Genomic DNA, 23,006 nt, shown 5'->3' with positions numbered 1-23,006 from the left:
GCATATATATGGAATTTAGAAAGATGGTAACAATAACCCTGTGTACGAGACAGCAAAAGAGACACTGATGTATAGAACACTCTTATGGACTCTGTGAGAGAGGGAGAGGGTGGGAAGATTTGGGAGAATGGCATTGAAACATGTAAAATATCATGTATGAAACGAGTTGCCAGTCCAGGTTTGATGCACGATACTGGATGCTTGGGGCTGGTGCACTGGGACGACCCAGAGGGATGGTATGGAGAGGGAGGAGGGAGGAGGGTTCAGGATGGGGAACACATGTATACCTGTGGCGGATTCATTTTGATATTTGGCAAAACTAATACAGTTATGTAAAGTTTAAAAATAAAATAAATTAAAAAAAATAATAATTATGCTCTGTTCTAAATGCCTGTCTCTGGGAAAATTAGATCTACAGATAGGACTTATAACAGGAACAGCCTTTCATAAGGATAATTATATAAGAGTTTCCAAAGTGTTCATATCCTCTAATTTTTATTTCAAGGAATTTTTCCTTGTCTCAGTTGAGAACCTTTTAAAGTGTATCCCACATGAGAGATTATTCTCTTTGTTACGGGAATCTGAGACCATAAAGCTCCTAAATGAGACTGTGCCTCCCTTTAGTTTCTGCAGTGCATATCTACTCTTTAACACTCTTTCACAGGTGAGAAGCGAAAAATTAAAAGGGAGAGAGCTGTTATTAAAAGAAGGAAAAGCTGCTTAAACATTTTATAAGGCTAACATTTATGAAAAACATTAGGTCAAGAGTTTCTTCTTAGAAAGCATGAGCCAGAAACGTGGTTTGGGTGCAAGAGATCAGGAACCACGATGATGGAAGACACTGATACTGGAGAATTTTGAGTCCATTGATTTGGGTTCTATTATGTGACTTCTGCTGCAAATGGCCCCTGAGATATACTGATAAATCAGGGTTTTATTGTCTATTTTTTAATGGCAGTGAAGAAAAATCTTAAAACTGCCATAAGTTGGATACGGAGGTAGGAACCCCAAATATGAAGCAGACAGCTGCCAAATTTGGGAAAAAATCTTTTACTAAAAGAAATGCTTTGAGGAAAAATGTGGAAGATTCCAGCCCCACCCACTGGGTTACCTTAGTCTCTTAACTCTTAACGGAATTAGTGTCAAGAGCATGTGGGATAATAAATTGTGGCTACCTCTGGAAAATACAATCTGCTACCAGACTAGTTAAATAAATCACATTATATCCAAAAGCTGGAAGATAACTGGAAAAAATGCTTGAAAACCATTTAATAATAAAGACACTCACTGCAATTATGAGTAACATGATATAAAGATAACAGAATTTATCATGCAGAATTAAATAGAGAGAACGTGATGTAGTGTTATTCCTCAGTAAACGTGAATGGATAAAATGAATACTTTCTCTGAAGAAGTTAAAAATGCCAAAATGAGCATGAGAATAAATTTTAAAAGTTGAATAGATTAGTACTTATTCAAGGTATTGAAATTATATTCAGACTTTGCCAATACTTAAAAAGAAAGAAAGAGAAAGAAAGGAAGGAAGGAAAGAAGAGATATATTTAACCAAAAAATGTTTTGCAGGTGATTTCCATCAAACATTCAAATAACAGAAAATACATTTAAAAATTTTTTTCAGATAATAAAATAGAGAAAGATGCTTAGGCATTTTATGAGACTACTATAACCTTGACTTCAAAACTAGATAAGGACAGTATTATAAAAATTGAAAAATCCATGTCTATTTTACTTATTAACACATGGAGAATTTTGAATAAATTACTGCTAACTGAATTTGATAGGATATTAAGAATATAATACAATATAATTAAGAGGGGTTATCTCAGGAATGCAAGGAAAAGTTCAACATCAGGGAAATTTATTAATGTTGTTTACCAAATGTATCACAATTAACAGAGAAAATAATGCAGAAAAGGCACTTGATAAAATTTAATACTTCATTGAGACTAAGAGAATAAATCTCAAAAATTAAAAATTGAAGAAAACTTCCTTAATTTAACACCACCTCTAAACCAAACCCTACAGCACATTTTACAACGAAAAATATATTATACACATTTCTTTTCAGTTTGGAAATAAGACAAAGGTGCTTGCTGTTTCCACAAAGCTTCAATGTAGTATAGCCTGGACATCCTGGAGAAGGCAATGGCACCCCACTCCAGTACTCTTGCCTGGAAAATCCCATGGACGGAGGAGCCTGGTGGGCCGCAGTCCATGGGGTCGCTAAGAGTCGGACAAGACTCAGCAACTTCACTTTCACTTTCCTGCATTGGAGAAGTAAATGGCAACCCACTCCAGTGTTCTTGCCTGGAGAATCCCAGGGACGGGGGAGCCTTGCAGGCTGCCGTCTATGGGGTTGCACAAAGTTGGACATGACTGAAGCAACTTAGCAGTAGCAGCCTGGACATCCAGGTCAATTTAGTATATAAAAGGAAAGGATAATTGAAGGAAAATGACAAAACCACTGTTATTTGCAAACATATTATCATCTACATAGAAAATCAACAAAATTGACAGATAATTTATTAGTGTATAGGAGCTTAACAAGGTTACTGAAAAACATATCAACTTATAAAAATTTACCATATTCCTTTCTGGCAACAAGAGACAACTTTAAATTCAAATAGAAGATAACTCGGTAGCAACAAAACCTATAAAAATTTTAGAAAATAAAGAGTAAAAGATCTTCATGGAGAACTTTAGAAAACTTTACAAAAGAATATTTAGAAAGTTGTGAATAAGTAGAGAGGTACATTATGCTTATGAATGAGAACAATTTAAGGATAAGTCTATAATTGTGATGTTATTTTAATTAAAATTTCATAAAGATTTTGGAGGAAGCCACAAAACAATTATAAAATATATTTATAAACATTGATGAGCAACTAAGGAACCATTTCTACATGAAGAGCAAAGAAGAAAGAATTTGCTACATAGTTATAAAAACAAATAATGTGGCAGTGCATCAATAAATAACAGAAATAAATAAAAGAAGGGCTCTGCATAAGTAATTCACTCTACTCTGTTATGATTTAGAGAGTGCAATTAACTCTGTGTACCTGAAATATAAGAGAATAATAAGAAAAAACCACTGCATATAAAATATATATGTTAATACCAAAGTAAAAAGATGACGAAAAGTACTTGTTTTTCATTAAAAAACTCTTTTCTTTTTTTTTTAAATTGGAAAGAATGAAAAATATGTTAATAGAGATTATCATCAATTGTTGGAATTATGGGTGCTTTTTATTCTTTTCTGTTTTCCAAATGTTTATAGACAAAACATGTATAATTATTACATTAAATAGTGTTCATCTTAAAAAAAAAAAAAGGAAGTGATATAAAAGGAAGAGAATTTCTGAGGATGGCCAGGAGCTTACTAAAGAGAAAGTGAAAGCTTAAGTAGTCCAGATGGGGTGAACACAGGTATTGAAGCATGGGTGAAAGATTATGGCAATTCAGGAAACGGACAGAAATTCTGTATGCCTGCAGCATGGGATACATATCTGGACAAGTGGTAGAAACGAGGCTGAAGAAGTCTATAGAACTCAGATCCAGAATAGCATGTATTTCAAACTAAGAAGTTTAAAAATAGAGGTCAATGAAAACTTTGAATGAGGAAACAGCAGGTTGGGTTTGACATTGCCAGAAGGATTGAGAATGAATTGGAAAGGCAGGATAAAGGAAGAGAGTTAGGAGGCTTCTGCAGGTGTTTAATTTAATGTGGTAGCCAGGGGAACAGACAAAATTGAAAGGATAGCTCTGAGAGTCCAAATGATGGCACATGTGGATTCCATTAACCAAGATAGAAAATACAAGAGTGGAGACAAGGAACCCCCAGAACATGAGAGTCGGTGTGTAAAATAACACTTGATGAATAAGGTTAGTTCGATACATGGTAAATGTGACATTTTCTGAACCAGAATTATGAAATAAAAAATCAAGCTGTGTTGGCATATATATAATTACCATAGGATAATAACTAATAACTCCCTGTGCGAGCCTGAAACAGAATAAATTGAGGAGACAATTTGTCACAGTAGAGGTGGTGGTGGTGTGTGTTCAGCACTTTTCACTGATAAGAAAGGCAGAATATGGGGACAGCAACCAGCACACTACTAGACAAGTAACGCTTCACATGGGGCACAGACTTGGTCTCTCTTGGCCTGGATATAAAATCTCCAGTGAGGTCAGAGCTCTAGCTCTGCTTGTCACATGACCTCTTTTATTGATACCTGGAGAAAGAAAGAGAGAGAGAAGGAGAGAGAAAGACAGAAGGAAAAGAGAGAGAAGTGTTTATGCAGATACACTGATCCAGATGAAAATTTTTATATTTATATTATAAAATTGGAAATTTAGTTAATGTTTCTTGTAAACTCACTGGAATTATTCAACTCCCCTATCTATGGCTGACTTTAGAGTATTAGACAAGATCAGGTTCACGAACCTAAAAGGCTTGAGGCTCAGGGCTGACCCAGGATATATTCACCCCATTCCACCCTGGGAGATGTCTAGGCAGCCAACCTACTGGGTTTCTTCTGACCAGCTGAGATATATGTGAAACATCTAAATGAAATTGTTTAAAAGCTACATGGAATTAGAATAAATTTGGGCTAAAGAAAGTGGACTTGGAATGTTGGACTTCACAGATGTCAGATGCTGCTTTAGACAGTGAGGTGCCCCAGGAAGAGCACAAGAAGTGAGAAGAAAAGCAGGTTAGGAGTCAAACTTGCATAAGACTAACATAAAGGAATGAGGAGAGACAAAATTCCCTTTGGGTTTCCCTGGTGGCTCAGACAGTAAAGAAGCCACCTGCAATGCAGCAGACCTGGGTTCCATCCCTGGGTTAGGAAGATCCCCTGTAAGAGAGCATGGCGACCCACTCCAGTATTCTTGCCTGGAGAATTCCAAGGACAGAGGAGCACGGCGGGCTACAGCCCATGGGGCCACAAAGAGTCGGACATGACTGAGTAACTAACACACACACATCAAGGGGTCAACGATCCAGGCAAATATTTTGTGTTTAAGATTTAAGTGAGAATGGTGGTAGCAACAAGAAAGGAAAGTACAAAATGACTGTGAGAGAGATTGTAAAGATACAGCAAACGAGGGACCCTCAGCTCTCATAGTCATTTTGTACTTGGCCTTTCTTTAAATTAGCACAACTCTCATTTCCCTGAGAGCTTCCTGTCCTGAAGGCACTGACCTTTCCACTTGTACTCATCACCTGAGCTAGATTCTGTTGCATCAGCTGAATTTGGGGAAAGCCTTGCAGTGAAGTGTTACCGCAGCAGGTAACCTAAAAGGCTAACAAGAATTGTGCTGCTTGACTGATTACTTCCCGTTGATCTGGAGAAGGCTAGACATTTTTCATTTGGGAGAAACACCACACCTCAGTTTGGTCAAAGTAACCAACATATTTATACACAGAGGGAGAAAGTAAATGCCTTCACCCATTCAATCAAAATCTGTATAACAACCATTGGTGGCCTAGAGTAGTATTCTCAAGGTCTGAACTCCAGAACAGCAGCAGCAGTGCCTGGAGACCTGTTAGAACGTTATATTTCTGGCTCAAATCTAGTGAAGGGGAGGATTCAGCAGCGTGTTTCACCAAGCCCTTTGCCAAATTTACCAAGAAGTTTTCAGATGATAAAATAATTCTTGTTCCTGTCCTTTACTCACCAAGAATTACTGGGTAAGCAGCAATAATGGGCAAAGTTTGTTGAATGAACTAACGAATATGGGAATGAATCAGAATCTATTTCTCCCAGATCCTAGCAAGAGAGAAAAAATTATAGAACACAGTTCTTATTTTCCAGAATCTGATAAAGCAATTTGGCATGTGCCTTCTATGTTAAGTACAGAAACCACATCACATTCCTTTTTATTTTTTTTGCAACTGTACAATTCTGCACTTGTAGATAGCCCTGGAATTTTCATTTTTCCTAATGGCAACTCAATCTCTAGATAATTTCAGAAGCACCAGTTTCAAAATGTCTAAGATACTAATGTACTGAAACTTAACTTGACCAGAAGATGTGTGACTCAGAAAAGGACTGGAGATGGAGATGTTCCTGGACTACCTTAAATGGATTAGGTCCCCAGGATCAGTGCCTCTGTCCATTCTGCCATCCCCTCCCCTACATCATCCTTTGATTTTGTGTTTTATCTTTTGTCCCACAGCCCTTTCTACAACCTCACTTACTACAATATTTCTACCTGACTTGAAGAGGAAGCATTTTTTCCTCAGGGCTTCCCTGGTGGCTGAGTGGTTTAAAAAAAAAAAAATCTGCCTGTGAGCGCAGGAGATGCAGGCTCAATGTCTTTGTCGGAACAATCCCCTCGAGGAAGGCATGGCAGCCCACCCCAGTATTCTTGCTTGGGAAATCCCATGGACAGAGAACCTGGTGGGCTATAGTCCATGGGGTTGCAAAGAATCAGACACGACTTAGCGATTAAACAGTATTTTTTTTCCTTGAGAATGTACCCTTTTCATAGAGTGACTGTGGAGAAGGGTTCTAAACATTTTTTTCTGCCATGCCGTCTCTCACATCCCATGAAATCTGCAAGATTATGGGGAGCCTGATGTTATAGGGTGAGCCAGCTACATATTGTAGTCATCGACAGTAAGAAGTTAAGGTCTTTAAGTTAACCATGATGAGGGCGCTGTATATTGAATCCCTGCTCTGTGAGTATGTGAAGAGGGTTTCTGAGATCCGAATAGGGGAGTGGGGAATGTGGAGGACTTGAGGATAGGGAGGGAGGGAGGGAAGAAAGCCACCAGCAGCCTGACCTAAGCTTAGTAGTATGACATTTTGAAGATGTATGTTGCCTCAATAAAATAGGAGAAAGGTGAATTTTGGAACTCATGGAAAAACAAACAGTGCTGCTCTCATAATCCAAAGTGCTAGTGCTACAGGAAAATTACAATGCTCAAAACCTTTATCGACCTTCAGTTGATAAAATGCAAAAATCACTCAGTGACCTGAAGAGTACAGAGCATTAATAAGTCGCCAGCTACCAAGTCTTGAAGAATAATTAGGCATTGTAAAACAGCTTGATTAAAAAAGTTCTCCAATTGTTCTGTTGTTCAAAATCTTTAATTGGGTATTGAAATTCAGTTTTATTTTCCTTGGGTTTGAAGCTGGGTTTTATCTTCAGGAAATAACCTGGAAGACTATTCTTATCCATTTCCTGCTTTGAATACATCAAGTTTCAATCAGGAAAATGAAAAGGGAGGAAAAGAATGAAGTATGAAGTCAAATAGAAGACTAAAAGACGGGACTAAAATAACTCCGAAAATAAAAACAAAATATGCTAAAATCAGTTACAATGTGCTAAAAAATTAACCAAGGAGGAAAATCAAAGCAAGACTTTCATTACTAAGTTCTTTAAATATGCAGAATATTTTTCAGGCTTTGAGTATGAAAGCAGACAGGCATTAATGCCTTCTAGTTAAACTCTAAGAATAACGTCTATTTATAACAATGCTTTATCATGATATTGCTATACCATAATATAGTTTTCTTTTTCCCATTTGATATTAAATATGAAGCTAATTTTTATATAAAGTAGGGAATGTTAGGAAAAGAATGTTAGAGGCATGTGTTGGACATCTGAACTCAGAAACTGCTTATTGCATGTCAAACGTTGAGTTGGGTTCTTCTTTATAAACAAGGTTATTTTTCTGATGCTGAATAAGACAGCAAAGCAAGTAAGATGAGGGGTCGGCAGGGAGCGGGGAGGGAAGTGAGCATTGCACAACAGAAGGGCACAGTGCTGAGAAAAGTAAATGAAACTAAGAAAGGATGAAAATACTGGTGCTTTAAAAGCAAAAAGCTAAGGGCATAAGTAAACAGGACCAAACAAACAGTAATGATGACTGGGTTAAAATTCACATTCTCTATACTAACTTGCCATTTTCATCAAATTTCAAAACAGGTTATAATGTCAGAGTCCTTCAATTGTATCAGTAGGGGTATTTGCTTGTGGAAAAACATTCCTTTTCCCAGGGAAGTGCCATCACCTACATGTCAAAAAGAACCTATCAGGTTTGTTTTTTTTTTTTAATGACATACTTACTATGTCTTTCTCATAAAAATTAAGGGCACCGGATTATCACCAAGTTGTTCTTTGTTTAAACTACTGCTTTATGATTGCCTAATAGGAAAGAAAACAAGAACAGTACCCACTACCCTTACAGAAAGGAAGTACAGATACTTCCATTTCTTAAATCAAACTGGCTGCTACCAAAAACATTGCTGCTTCAGTGCAATGATATCTCTGGTTTTGCTTCAGTTGCTCTCAGATGATCTCTCAGTGTTTGGAGCAATGTCTACTTTCAGCAAATGCTGCTTCTTTTCCCTCCCACACAGGATGTGAGAATTAACAGTTCTCAGTGGGTTCCCCCATCGGTTCTAGATCCCATGAGATAAATCCCTGAAGCTTGCTAGTTCCACAAGCACTGTGTAAACTTACTGAAAATCCCAATTAATGGAGTAAACAGCATCCTGTGGCTTACTGATTTGATTGTCACAGTTCTCAAATCCTTTCCTTTGCCAAAATAATTAACCCCAACACAATCATAAATGCTGAAAATTTCATGAGCGTATTAAAAGTATCTCATGTATTATAAATGTTTTCTTTCTATATTCAGCTCACTTTTCTAGTACTAATTATTCCCAGAATATTTCTGAATTTGTTTGTTAATTCACTCTTGAGATCAGTGGACTCGAACTGCATTCTAATGGCTTAGAATATTCTACTTATCTATCTCTGATTGTGTGTATTCAATTATTTCAACATTGATGATTGTGCTCTTGTAATAAGTTCAGTAGAAGAGAAACTCCAAAGAACCTGGACTCTTACTTATGAACAAAATTTGGAGTATAGTTGTTTTTTGTAAGGATGCTTATAGGTTTTTTGGGACTCTTTATGTATCTTATATCACACTGAGAAAACACTTGGTTCAGGGAAATTTATATTATTTTTATGCTTTTAGCAATGTCTGGGTAAATGGTGTTCAGTATCTCAAATGCCTACAAGACTGAAGGATTTTGCTTTCATCCACTGGCAGATAGTCTACCTTCCCTGAGTTGTATTCATTTATTCAGTAAACTTTTACTGAAAGTCACTAATTTTTTGAGGCATTTTTTTTTTCCATCTTGAAGGACTATGAACAAATAAACACCTCAGTCCTTATGGAACTTATATTCTAGCAGGGAAGAATGACCATAAACAGATCAACCTGATACACAGCATCAGGTAAAAATGAATGCTATGAAAACAATGGCGGCTTCCCTGGTGGCTCAGACAGTGAAGAATTAGATGGGTGATCGAAAAGGTTTCTTGAAGGAGGTGGCATTTGAGCATAGAAACCAGTTTGTGATTGATTTGTGGTTCCTTCTGGAATGACTTACTAAACCTTATAGTTCTTATTTGTCTAGCTGATACTCTCAGTTCAGTTCAGTTGCATAGTCGTGTCCGACTCCTTGCGACCCCATGAATCGCAGCTCGCCAGGCCTCCCTGTCCATCACCAACTCCGGAGTTCACTCAGACTCACATCCATTGAGAGAGTGATGCCATCCAACCATCTCATCCTCTGTCGTCCCCTTCTCCTCCTGCCCCCAATCCCTCCCAGCATCAGAGTCTTTTCCAATGAGTCAACTCTTTGCATCAGGTGGCCAAAGTACTGGAGTTTCAGCTTTAGCATCATTCCTTCCAAAGAAATCCCAGGGCTGATCTATAGAACGGACTGGTTGGATCTCCTTGCAGTCCAAGGGACTCTCAAGAGCCTTCTCCAACACCACAGTTCAAAAGCATCAATTCTTCGGCACTCAGCCTTCTTCACAGTCCAACTCTCACATCCATACATGACCACAGGAAAAACCATAGCATTGACTAGACGGACCTTTGTTGGCAAAGTAATGTCTCTGCTTTTGAATATGCTATCTGGGTTGGTCATAACTTTCCTTCTGAGGAGTAAGCATCTTTTAATTTCATGGCTGCAGTCACCATCTGCAGTGATTTTGGAGCCCCCCAAAACAAAGTCTGACACTGTTTCCGCTGTTTCCCCATCTATTTCCCATGAGGTGATGATGGCATTATAGTGAACATAAGCCCTGTATCTGCATAGGGGTCTTTCAACTACTTAGTGAGACTTTCTATTACTGAGACCCTACTGGATTTTCAACACTACAGGTGAGTTGTGAGATCAACATTAGATTCCATGACAGTAATTAAATATTAACATAATTTTACTATAGCACATATAGTAAATGATGATGATGGTAATGACAATATAATAAAAGGCAATCAGGATAAATTTAAAAACCTATGGTAAGTATACAATTTGCTCTTGTTTTAGATACTTCATTAAAACAAGAACTTAAAATTTCACATAGTTTCCTATTATTGTTTCTATAAAAGTAAGTTTCTTAAGACTTTATCACATGTTGATTATCACATGTTGACTACGCTAAAGCCTTTGACTGTGTGGATCATAACAAACTGGAAAACTATTAAAGAGATGGGAATACCTTTACCTGCCTCCTGAGAAACCTGCATGCAGGTCAAAAAGCAACAGTTAGAACCGGACATGGAACAATGGACTGGTTCCAAATTGGGAAAGGAGAACGTTAAAGCTGTATAATGTCACCTTGCTTATTTAACTTATATGCAGAGTACATCATGTGAATTGCTGGGCTGTATGAAGCACAAGCTGGAATCAAGATTTCTGGGCGAGACACCAGTAACCTCAGATACACAGATGACACCACCCTTCTGGCAGAAAGCAAAGAGGAACTAAAGAGCTCTCTTTTTAGTTCCTGATGTTTAGTTTAGTTTCTTTCATCTCCTGATGAAAGTAAAAGAGGAGAGTGAAAAATCTGGCTTAAAACTCAACATTCAAAAAACTAAGATCATGGAATCCAGTTCCATCACTTCATGTCAAATAGATGGGGAAACAATGGAAACAGTGAGAGACTTAATTTTCTTGGGCTCCCAAATCATTGCAGATGGTGAGTGCAGCCATGAAATTAAAAGATGCTTGCTCCTTGGAAGGAAAGTTATGGCCAACCTAGACAGCATATTAAAAAGCAGAGACATTACTTTGCCAACAAAGGTCCGTCTAGTCAAGGCTATAGTTTTTCCAGTGGTCATGTATGGATGTGAGAGTTAGACCATAAAGAAGACTGAGTGCAGAAGAATTAATGCTTTTGAACTGTGGTATTAGAGAAGACTCTTGAAAGTCCCTTGGACTGCAAGATCAAACCAGTCAAGCCCAAAGGAAACCAATCCTGAATATTCATTGGAAGGACTGATGCTGAAGCTGAAGCTCTAATACTTTGGCCACCTGATGCAAAGAGCTGACTCACTGGAAAAGACCCTGATGCTGGGAAAGATTGAAGGGGGGAGAAGGGGATGACAGAGGATGAGATGGTTGGATGGAATCACCAACTTGATGGACATGAGTTTGAGCAAGGTCCAAGAGATGTTGTGAAGGACAGGGAAGCCTGGCGTGCTGCAGTCCATGGAGTCGCAAAGAGTCAGACACCCCTGAGCGACTGAACAAACAACATGTTGATTGTAATAGAATATGGTAGACCACTACTCAGTAATAGCTTATTCCACATTTGATGGATAATTTTGAAATTGAATCATTCAAGTACAAGCTGAACCTCCAACACTTTGGCCACCTGATGCAAAGAGCTGACTCACTGGAAAAGACCCTGATGCTGGGAAAGATTGGAGGCAGAAGGAGAAGAGGGTGACAGAGTATGAGATAGTTGGATGGCATTACTGACTCAGTGGACATGAACCTGGGCAAACTCCAGGAGATGGTGAGGGACAGGGAAGCCTGGTGTGCTGCAGGCCATGAAATCTCAAAGAGCCAGACATGACTTGGTGACTGAATGACAACAAGTACAACCTTATTTCTTTTTACTGAATATATCTTTCTCCACTGGTTTCTTTGAAAGCATTCAGATTGCAAGTGTTCCAGAATACTTTCAGTTGCAAAGAATAAACTACCAGGTATAACCCAGAGGCCAACTGTAGTCTTATATTTCCAAGTTTCCTGTGAGGACTTCAGTGAAGCAATAGGACAAATCCTAATTTACAAAGATGTTGGGGGACAAAAAATATACTCTAAGTGCTATAATAACACTGTTCTGTCTCATCTCTGTTTATAATGATTCTATTCAGTTAGATACATTATTTGATTTGGTTATTTTCTAAACATGATTGATTCCTCATCTTGGCTTTTTGTTTTACCTTTTCCCATGACTGTTCATGATATTTAAATAATTTCAACTAATGAATAGGAGGTTTTTTTTTCCCTTTTAATTATGGTGATTATATTAAAGAATTAATTAGCTTCTATCATAAAAATAATAAAACTAAGTCTAAACTCGGTCATCATTCTTTGTTAGTTTATAAAAGAATGCTTCAGTAATCATAACTGCTCATTAAAGTTAATTCTATTGTCTCATTTGTTATTGAATGTCCTTTTTATTCATTGACCTTTAAGGTAATTAATTGTTACTAGTCCAAGGAATACAAGATCCCAAATACTTTTACTGCGAAAATTTGGCTAATTCATCAAATAGAAAAATCATCTTTAAAAGAATGTTTTCTAGCATAACTCTTTGGGCAAAAGTTAGTTGATTTTATGTTTTATTAATGCTAATTGAATATGTTGAGAACTCTTGGAAAGCATGACTACAAAGTCTTTTTTTCTTTTTTCTTTTTTTTTAAATTTTATTTTATTTTAAAATTTTACATAAAGTCTTTTTTCAACAAAAAACTTGAACTGAAAAATCTAGAATGATCAGGTTACTGTTTATAAGCTCAACAGGGCCTTTCACCACAGATGTCTACGTGTGTGCGTTCTCAGTCGCTTCAATCTTGTCCTGGACTCTCTGTGACCCCATGGACTGCCACCTGCCAGGTTTCTCTGTCCATGGGATTTTCCAGGCAAGAATACTGAACTGGGTTGTCATGCTCTCTTCCAGGGGATATTCCTGGCCCAGGGATCAAACGGGTGTCTCTTGCACGGCAGGCAAATTCTTTACCTACTGAGCCAAGTAGGAAGCCCTATAGATATCTGTATGCTGTATATTGTGAAGATAATGTACTTAACACTTTTAATTTTGCCAGAAACTTCCTTTATTAAGCTTTAACTATTTAGATGAGTAAACTGAATTTTGCTTGAACAGAAAAATAAATAGCAGATTCAGTCTCGGTAAGAATTTATCTTTTGATCCATCAGACAAAATTCTGGAAACACAGAAAGGAACATGGTGCAGATTGCTGCCAGTTCTAGTAATTAGAAGAGCAACTCAGAAGGAGCGGGATCAACAACACAGAATTTAAGCAAAATTATCAAGGAGTCATAGAGTAAAAGAATCTTGCAAATGCTGAGTTTAAAAGATACCTTAAATTACATGAAATAATCAACTACCTCCCCTAAAAATCTCCCCTAAAAATTCCTAGTAAATGACTGTCTTCCAGCCTACGATTAAACACACACAATGGCAACTCAGTATCATACTTCTATCTTTTATATTTCTATCACAAAGTAATTATAGTAAAAATCAAACCTGCTGGTATTCATCTTAATTTTATCCTCAGAGGGGTTAAATAGAACCTGTCTTCAAATAGAAAATATCAACCACCCACTTGTGGAGCTAAATGAGGCTACCATCCTCCCCTCATTCTAGAGTCTAGAAACCATTTCTATTCATGTGGCCTAGAATGACCTTAGCTTTCACAGGTGGACATCACCATTTGACATGAAGTGAGCTCAGGCAGTTTTAACAATGTTGCTGTCAAGTGCTGTATCCCAATTAAAATGATTCAGAGTCAAATTCATCATCCTTTTGAGTTTTTAGCTTAATTTTTTGGTCTTCTACAAATCACATCACATATGCCAATACCCTGAGTCATATGCTTATTATTTGGCCCAAACGACAAACATATTGAAAAGTTACAAAGATTACCTAGGCAACTGATGCAGTCCTAGAAACTTCTAGATTTATGTTAAACTTTCAGTTTGATGTGCTACAGTCATTTAACCAGTTTGTAATCTACCTAATTATAGTAGAATTTAGCTATTTCTCTACTTCCCTAAGAACTGAATCATTGAGATGCCTTCTATATATATAAGTTGATATCCAGAGAACTTGTTATGTATGATTTATCTTTGAACTTAATAATACCATCAAAGAAAGAAATGGAATTGCTCACTTTTTGTTTCTTTTTTCTCCTCCTTCCACAGTCCAGTCAGTCAACAGGTACGGCTGATTTTCTTCTATGTATTTTCTTCCTTTCCATGATCTCACTGACCTTTGTCCAAGAATATTTCACCTCAGTTTATCACCTCATAACCAGAGGTGGATCCATGTTTGAGGAGATCTGGAGCTTCTTTTCTTTTTTTTTAATTTTATTTTATTTTTAAACTTTACAAAATTGTATTAGTTTTGCCAAATATCAAAATGAATCCGCCACAGGTATACATGTGTTCCCCATCCTGAACCCTCCTCCCTCCTCCCTCCCCATACCATCCCTCTGGGTCGTCCCAGTGCACCAGCCCCAAGCATCCAGTATCGTGCATCAAACCTGGACTGGCAACTTGTTTCATACATGATATTATACATGTTTCAATGCCATTCTCCCAAATCTTCCCACCCTCTCCCTCTCCCACAGAGTCCATAAGACTGTTCTATACATCAGTGTCTCTTTTGCTGTCTCGAACACAGGGTTATTGTTACCATCTTTCTAAATTCCATACATATGCATTAGTATACTGTATTGGTGTTTTTCTTTCTGGCTTACTTCACTCTGTATAATAGGCTCCAGTTTCATCCACCTCATTAGAACTGATTCAAATGTATTCTTTTTAATGGCTGAGTAATACTCCATTGTGTATATGTACCATCGCTTTCTTATCCATTCATCTGCCGATGGACATCTAGGTTGCTTCCATGTCCTGGCTATTATAAACAGTGCTGCGATGAACATTAGGGTACACGTGTCTCTTTCCCTTCTGGTTTCCTCAGTGTGTATGCCCAGCAGTGGGATTGCTGGATGATAAGGCAGTTCTATTTCCAGTTTTTTAAGGAATCTCCACACTGTTCTCCATAGTGGCTGTACTAGTTTGCATTCCCACCAACACTGTAAGAGGGTTCCCTTTTCTCCACACCCTCTCCAGCATTTATTACTTGTAGACTTTTGGATCGCAGCCATTCTGACTGGTGTGAAATGGTACTTCATAGTGGTTTTGATTTGCATTTCTCTGATAATGAGTGATGTTGAGCATCTTTTCATGTGTTTGTATGTCTTCTTTGGAGAAAAGTCTATTTAGTTCTTTGGCCCATTTTTTGATTGGGTCATTTATTTTTCTGGAGTTGAGCTGTAGGAGTTGCTTGTATATTTTTGAGATTAGTTGTTTGTCAGTTGCTTCATTTGCTATTATTCTCTCCCATTCTGAAGGCTGTCTTTTCACCTTGCTAATAGTCTCCTTTGATGTGCAGAAGCTTTTAAGTTTAATTAGGTCCCATTTGTTTATTTTTGCTTTTATTTCCAATATTCTGGGAGGTGGGTCATAGAGGATCCTGCTGTGATGTATGTCAGAGAGTGTTTTGCCTATGTTCTCCTCTAGGAGTTTTATAGTTTCTGGTCTTACGTTTAGATCTTTAATCCATTTTGAGTTTATTTTTGTGTATGGTGTTAGAAAGTGTTCCAAAACCTGACAAAGATCCCACAAAAAAAGAAAACTACAGGCCGATATCACTGATGAACATAGATGCAAAAATCCTTAACAAAATTCTAGCAATCAGAATCCAACAACACATTAAAAAGATCATACACCATGACCAAGTGGGCTTTATCCCAGGGATGCAAGGATTCTTCAATACCCGCAAATCAATCAATGTAATACACCATATTAACAAATTGAAAAGTAAAAACCATATGACTATCTCAATAGATGCAGAGAAAGCCTTTGACAAAATTCAACATCCATTTATGATAAAAACTCTCCAGAAAGCAGGAATAGAAGGAACATACCTCAACATAATCAAAGCTATATATGACAAACCCACAGCAAACATTATCCTCAATGGTGAAAAATTGAAAGCATTTCCTCTAAAGTCAGGAACAAGACAAGGGTGCCCACTTTCACCATTACTATTCAACATAGTTTTGGAAGTTTTGGCCACAGCAATCAGAGCAGAAAAAGAAATAAAAGGAATCCAAATTGGAAAAGAAGTAAAACTTTCACTATTTGCAGATGACATGATCCTCTACATAGAAAACCCTAAAGACTCCACCAGAAAATTACTAGAACTAATCAATGACTATAGTAAAGTTGCAGGATATAAAATCAACACACAGAAATCCCTTGCATTCCTATACACTAATAATGAGAAAACAGAAAGAGAAATTAAGGAAACAATTCCATTCACCATTGCAACGGAAAGAATAAAATACTTAGGAATATATCTACCTAAAGAAACTAAAGACCTATATATGGAGCTTATTTTCAAGGCCTTCTTTAAGAAAAATAATAAAAAATTCAAAAATAAAATTCTGTATATTGAAGGTGACCTTGCAAGGAAGAAAGCAGGGCTTAGCTTCACAGTAAGGTTGCTTCTGGGTTCGCTGATTGTCAAGTTTTAGAGTAGCGTGGTCACAAGACTGACATGGTTCCTTACCCCAAGGCACTTGCATTCTAACCACAGGAAATATTTACCTTGCATGAAGGTCAGCAGCAGATGATGGCCTTCAGGTGCTGCTTTAATATGAACACAATGTTGGCACAAAAGATGGGAAATTAGAAAAACAAATTGATTGATGATCCCTTTCCTTTCTCCCTTCTCCCCTCCCTTTCTCCCTTCTTTCTTTTCTTTCTTGCTGTTTTAGTTCTAGTTTTTTTGTTTGTTTGTTTAAACTACTATTCCTAGCTCAGTTGGGAAAGAATCTGCCTGTATTGCAGGCGATCCTGGTTTGATTCCTGGGTTGGGAAGATTCGGTGGAGAAGGGACAGGCTACCCACTCCAGCATTCTTGGGCTTCCCTTGTGGCTCAGCAGGTAAAGAATCTGCCCACAATGCGGGAGGCCTGGGTTTGACCCCTGGGGTGGGATGGTCCTCTGGAGAAGTGAAAGGCTACCCACTCTGGTATTCTGGCCTGGAGAATTCCATGTACTGTACAGTCCATAGGGTCTCAAAGAGACTGAGCCACTTGCACTTTCACTTTCATTTATATTCCTCTTCATCCTGACTCACACCCCACCCAGAGCTACATTTCCCAACTTGACTTCATGTTTTAATTTAAGAATCTGCCCCTGGGAATCTATTTTCCAAACTTCTGATTCCTAGACTGCTGCCTTCCTAGTCCCCTCTCTTCAGGGCTATCAGCACCACTCAATAAGCAGGCAGTGAAGTGTGCAGTTGAGAAAAGCAGGGACTAGAACTTCACATTTGTGTTTTTCACAGTGGCCTTGTTCCCTGTTGTGGATGGATGTCAGGAGACACTGTGTGAACATATTTGTGGTTTGATGTTTTATAAAAGCCAATATTTGTTATGATGATGAGTATTTACACATCAATTTATTACCTTAAATTGCATATACATGAGGCATTTGAGATTTGCTGTATACCAAGCTCTTTCTGAATGGCCACTTTTTTTTTTAATTGACGTATAGTCAATTAACAATGCTGTGTTAGTTTCAGGTGTGTAGCAAAGTGATTCAGTTATACACATACGTCTATACATAAATTCTTTTCCAGATTCTTTTCCACTATAGGTTATTACAAGATCTTCAATATAGTTTCCCATTCTATACAGCAGGTCCTCATTTATCTATTTTGTATATCAGTTCAGTTCAGTTCAGTTCAGTCGCTCAGTCATGTCCGACTCTTTGCGACCCCATGAATCGCAGCACGCCAGGCCTTCCTGTCCGTCACCAACTCCCGGAGTTCATTCAAACTCATGTCCATTGAGTCGGTGATGCCATCCAGCCATCTCATCCTCTGTCGTCCCCTTCTCCTCCTGCCCATTTTATATAAAGATATAAATTATATATATATATATGTGTGTGTGTGTGTGTGTGTGTGTGTGTATTAGTCGCTCAATCATGTCTGACTCTTTGTGACCCTTTGGACTGTAGCCTGCCAGGATCGTCAGTCCATGGGATTCTCCAAGTAAGAATACTGGAGAGGGTTGCCATGCCCTCCTCCAGGGAATCTTTCCAACCCAGGATCGAACCCATGTCTTTTGTGTCTCCTGCATTGCAGGTGGATTCTTTACCTGCTGAGCCATTGGGGAAGCCCCAATTCCGCATACAAGTGATATCAAATGACATGTCTCTTTCTCTGTCTGACTTACTCCACTTAGTATGATAATCTCTAGGTCCATTCATATTGCTGCATATGGCATTATTTCATTCTTTTTATGGCTGAGTAATATTTATTATTATGGCTGAGTAATATTCCATTGTCTATATATATATACACACACACTGCATTTTATCTTGAATGTCCACTCTTACAATGTGAAAACATATTCTGATAATACTACTACATTGTCTCTTAAAATGTAAGGCAGTGAAAATGAGCCACCTGTATCAGGAATAAAAAGGAAGCTTTTACAATGCCAATTTCTAGGTCCTGTTCCATTATGTGGTGGAGAGAGTAGCAAAGGCCTTCATGGAAAACGACCAGGATAGGGGTTCTCAAATCTTAGAATCACTGGGAAGCCTGAATAAACAGACCACTAGGCCTCAACTCCAGGAGTTTCTTGTTGAAGCAGTTTAGGGTGAAACCTGAGAATCTGCATTTCTAACAAGGTCCCAAGTGACTCTGAAGTTGCTGATTCAGGCCCTGTGCTTTGAGGAGCACTGGACGAGGCCTTCCCACAAGCTCTGTGACATGCACAGTGGCAGACTCTCCCCACAGGCTCATCAAGAACACCATTCAAACCAATGCCTCAGCAAACCTACGAACCACCACAAGTCACAGATTTAATAACGCTTGTATGTGGTCAATTTTAAATCCATAAATGCCAAGAGTCTACTAAACTTTATCTTCCTTTTTATAGTTGAGAGCTACACTGAAGCTTAACCTGTGTCTCTTTTATAAGGGACACATTTTTAAAATTCAAGTACCTAAACAATATTGTAATTACCAGGATGAAAATAGAGTGACAAAGAACTAGATGTAAATAAAAGTTTCTATGTAGATTTCCAACTGAATACCTGTTTCTGTGCATTAGTTTTTACAGTCATTTATTTTAAATCTGTTGCTGTGTGGTAAGGACTGTGAATGACCAAATTTTGCTTGATTATTTACATTAACAAACAACTTCAGAGTCTCAATGACTTATAATGATACAGATTTACTTCTTATTCGGGTTATGAGTCATCTGTGGATCCCCTGCAGCTCCACTCTACTTATCTTCTCATCCCGGGAACCCAGGCTAAAAGGAGCAGTGCCTATCTGGATGTGACACTGTCATTGCAAAGGGAGGGAGAAATGGCTGAAGTACACTATGGTTCTCGAAGCTTCTGCTTGGACACAGAGTAGACCACTTCTGTTTACACTCCAGTGGGCAAACAGTCCCATGGCCCAGACTGATACCAGTGCGTCATATGACCATACGTGCGGGCATATAATCCTGTAAGTTGGACTTTGCTACTGCTAAGTCACTTCAGTCGTGTCTGACTCTGTGCGACCCCATAGATGGCAGCCCACTAGGCTCCTCTGTCCTTGGGATTCTCCAGGCAAGAATACTGGAGTGGGTTGCCATTTCCTTCTCCAATGCATAAAAGTGAAAAGTGAAAGGGAAGTCGCTCAGTCGTGCCTGACTCTTAGCGACCCCATGGACTGGAGCCTACCAGGCTCCTCTGTCCATGGGATTTTCCAGGCAAGAGTACTGGAGTGGGGTGCCATTGCCTTCTCCGAAGTTGGACTTTAGATAACTGGAAAGAAAAGTACAGTGTTACATACAAGAAACTAAGCTTTTCATTTAGCTCCAAATAGTCCAGAGAGTATACCCAGGGATTTCAGAGATTGAAATAAGATTCCTAAACAAACAACACAGGTTTATTATCTGCCCACTTTGTATTAGGTGAAAAGGACAAACTGAAGAGGGAAGTGTGTTCTGAGAGTCCTGGTCAGTCCATCCCTGGACACAGAAACTATTGGCGAGGCTCTTTGGTTTCCCACCTGCAATCCGGAATTAGAAAACATCCCTAATCCTCCAGGAACATTACAAGGATTCATTAATTTCCAGAGAGGTTAGTAATTTCCCCCAAGGTATTTTCAAGGTTCTGTGTTCCCTCAGGAAAAAAAAAAAACAAACTGCTCAAAAGTCTAAATTTATTTTTCGTTGTTATTAAAATCATGACATTGTACTTACTCAGAAATTAAACCTGAAAACATAATTTCTGACCTTGTTAAAGTGATTTTTTAATTGCTTTAAAATTTTTTTGTACTTTGATAGATTATGTATTCACTATTAAATGAATAGGATCAAGGTCACTTGGTAATAAAATTAACCTTGATCTCCATTCTAAACTTAATAAAATTATCCTATGTACTAGTTAATATATATAATTAATACTTACAATAACACATTTTACTCCTCTGGCACAGTTTTCTACTCACCTATTTTCAATGCATACTCAAATATTTGTTTACTGAAATTTTTTGTTTTCTAAGGAAGAAATTCAAATTGCTCTTTTATGACAGGCGTGCAATGTACACTTCCTAAACCTTTCACTGGTGGCTTGCTGATAAGACAATGTAGTGAATGATGCGATTGAATTTTTAATCTGCCAATTCTCAAGTACTGAGTTATGACATAAGATTGAGGATGCTATTTGCTTACCAGATGCCACATGGAACAGGACAACTTGTAATTTCTGTGACTATTGGAATTCAACACTAATGGAGGGGTGCCCAAATGTATCTAAGTGACAATTCAAAACATCTCTCAGGGGTCTGAGACAAGAACCATGACAACAGTTGCCAGTATGAAAGGAGTCAGCCAGAAAAGAATAATTGCTTAGTGGAGTGCTGCTAAGTTGCTTCAGTCTCGTCCGACTCTGTGCGACTCCATAGACAGCAGCCCACCAGGCTCCCCCGTCCCTGGGATTCTCCAGGCAAGAACACTGGAGTGGGTTGCCATTTCCTTCTCCAGTGCATGAAAGTGAAAAATGAAAGTGAAGTCGCTCAGTCATGTCCGACTCTTAGCAACCCCCTGGACTGCAGCCCACCAGGCTCCTCTGTCCATGGGATTTTCCAGGCAAGAGTACTGGAGTGGGGTGCCATTGCCTTCTCCGAGTGGAGTGCAATAGGTGATAAGTAATAGAAAACAGCAATGCAACATGGCTATGACTTTTCTGGATCTATACGTACATTTCCTTTTTCTATTAAATTATGCTTTTATTAACTCATTATTAGTAGATGGCATGTAGACCATCAAAGATTTTCCCATGTACAATCTCATTCTTTACTGAAGGCTTTCTGGTCATTATCCACTTTAAAGATAAGAAAACTAGACTTCAGAGAATTTAGGCCCCTTCTCCAAAGACACATCTAGTTAAAAAAATAATTGGAACGTCCCTGAAATCAGGTCTTCCCATTTCACGTTCTGCCTTTATACTAAACCTTGGCTGTCTACTACTGATTTTTAAAAAATATAATCAAATTGCATTGCAGTTAATTTAGTTCCCTCATCAAAATTTCTGAGAGCAATGAATCAATTATGTTTCTTCCATGTTACTACATGGAAATGATTTGTATGTCTTTACATGCTCATTTGTCAAAAGTGTTTAAAAATAGTCCGTTCTTGTTTCTAGGCATAGTCCACTTACTGTAGTGGGTTTGGTAAATTTCCAGTTATAAAAAGTATTTCTTACATACACCTTTAGGTTGGAGTTTGCCAGAAGGTTCCATCAGATATCTGAACGACATTCCCCACAATTCAGACACCAGATTTGAGTGCACATAATGTCAAGAAGCAACAGTTAGAATTGGACATGGAAAAACAGACTGGTTCCAAATTGGGAAAGGAGTACGTCAAGGCTGTATATTGTCACCCTGCTTATTTAACTTCTGTGCAGAGTTCAGTTCAGTTCAGTCGCTCAGTCGTGTCCAACTCTTTGCAACCCCATGGAGTGCAGCATGCCAGGCGTCTCTGTCCATCACTAACTCCCGGAGTTTATTCAAATTCATGTCCATCAGGTTGGTGATACCATCCAACCATCTCATCCTCTGTTGTCCCCTTCTCCTCCTGCCCTCAATTTTTCCAGGCATCAGGGTCTTTTCAAATGAGTCAACTCTTCCTATCAGATGGCCAAAGTATAGGAGTTTCAGCTTCAGCCTCAGTCCCTCCAATGAACATCCAGGACTGATATCCTTGGATGGACTGGTTGGATCTCCTTGCAGTCCAAGGGACTCTCAAGAGTCTTCCCCAACACCGCAGTTCAAAAGCATAAATTCTTTGGCACTCAGGTTTCATTATAGTCCAACTGTCACATCCATACATGACTACTGGAAAAACCATAGACTTGACAAGACAGACCTTTGTTGGCAAAGTAATGTCTCTGCTTTTTAATATGCTGTATAGGTTGGTCAAAACTTTCCTTCCAAGGAGTAAACATCCTTTAATTTCATGTTACAGTCACCATCTGCAGTGATTTTGGAGCCCAAAAAATAAAGTCTGACACTGTTTCCCCATCTATTTCCCATGAAGTGATGGGACTTGATGCCATAATCTTAGTTTTCTGAATGTTGACCTTTAAGCCAACTTTTTCACTCTCTGCTTTCACTTTCACATGGACTTCCCTGGTGGCTCAGACAGTATAGCATCTGCCTACAATGCGGGAGAACTGTGTTCAATCCCTGGGTCAGAAAGATCTCCTGGAGAAGGAAATGCCAACCCACTCCAGTATTCTTGCCTGGAAAATCCCATGGACA

This window comes from Bubalus bubalis, chromosome 20, assembly GCF_019923935.1.
Source record: "Bubalus bubalis isolate 160015118507 breed Murrah chromosome 20, NDDB_SH_1, whole genome shotgun sequence".
In the NCBI taxonomy this organism is placed as follows: domain Eukaryota; kingdom Metazoa; phylum Chordata; class Mammalia; order Artiodactyla; family Bovidae; genus Bubalus; species Bubalus bubalis.
This window is presented reverse-complemented; position numbering follows the sequence as displayed.